Here is a 1,545-nt window from a genome sequence, read left to right on the forward strand (position 1 = left end):
TAAAAACTTCTTTTTGGATGATTAAAAATTATCCCCTTAGTGAAATCTCTCATTAAGTCATTGGTGAAATCCATCCTAAGAGTTTTGCGCTCTTTTCATCGCTACGTCTACAGCTCGATCCTCTATGCTCTTGGCTCCACTCCATTTTTGCACAAAGAAAGGGCAAATACTTCTGCGGTTTTGAGAAAAATAGTCGGTCCTTGAAGTTCTCAAAATTCAAGTTCGACTGTAGGTACTGGTGGAAATGAGATTGGACAGGTCAGCAATCAGCACTTCAGCATGACTTAGTTCATATTATCAGCATAAAACTGCAAGATTATAAAACGCCGGAATAAAAGAGGGAATAATCAAAGCTGATAAACAATTTATTGAGAACACCTATTTTTTATAGCGATTCTTTGGAGATTTTCACTCTTTTTTTTGCACTGTAGATTCGAGAGATAGGTGTAGCAGTTGTACAGGTACAGGTATACATTTTATGAGTATAAATTTTAATTGGCAGCTTCCAATGAGGCTTCCGATCTATGCGAGTGTTGATTAGAAACAGCTGTAAACAATATTGGAAAAACAGACGCCGAAAATTCTGCTGGATTTTCCATGCTGCGGGCGCTAACGCTAACGATGAGTGTTGGTTTGTTTGGGTGAGATGCAATGTGCTTTGTGTTTCTCACACCTTTGCTTCCTCTTTTGTTACCGCAAGAGGAGCACTAGGTTGAGATTTACTCGAAATTGTAGGCACTGTAGGCAGTTATTAGATTTCTGTTTTCTGTTTGGTCCCTAGGGTTCTCTTTATAATCCATCACAATGGCAACATACATAAGTACTCGGACTAAAAATCTAATCTACTTAAAGTTAGCTATACTTGGGTAGATTTCTTACAATATGCCGGACACAAGTACCTAAAAATAGTCTAGTACCATGGGTAATTGAGTATTTTGTTGGACCGAAAATGGAACTAAGAGCTTCTGAGGGAATAGGTGAAATAATTGGGGAGATAAATCCATAGTGAGAATTGAAGAGGATGTAAACAAGTGTACTTACTCCGACACATGTTGCTCGGTAATATAGGCAAATTCAGTGCCGAAACTACGCCATCCAATGTACAGGTATGTATATGCCATCCTATTATACGGATACCTACTTCTAACCTAGTTCCCAGGGGGTATAATGAAAAGAACTTCTGCAAGGCTGCAACCCATCTTACAAGGGAAAATGGAACGTAGAAAAGCTAACAATGCTGCATACAATCTATACCTCACCTTCTTATGAACCTGGCTCCCCTATTCGCTTATACAGAAAGAACTGCAACCCATCTTACAAAGGACAAGTGTAAAGAGAAAGCTCCAGAATAGACAAGAATCTGCCTTGTTTGTCAACCAGGCTCATTCAGAACTTTTCCGGAATCCCCCCACCAACGAATACTGGTACCCCTACGAACCTGATCTACTCAATACCTCTCTAGGCACAACATTTCCGCCCACTCACCCGCTCAGACCGTCCTGACAGTCCCGCGGACGCGTCTGATGATGGAACCAACATCATCCG

The sequence above is a fragment of the Diaphorina citri genome, unplaced genomic scaffold, assembly GCF_000475195.1.
Source record: "Diaphorina citri unplaced genomic scaffold, Diaci psyllid genome assembly version 1.1 scaffold124, whole genome shotgun sequence".
Classification (NCBI taxonomy): Eukaryota; Metazoa; Arthropoda; class Insecta; order Hemiptera; family Psyllidae; genus Diaphorina; species Diaphorina citri.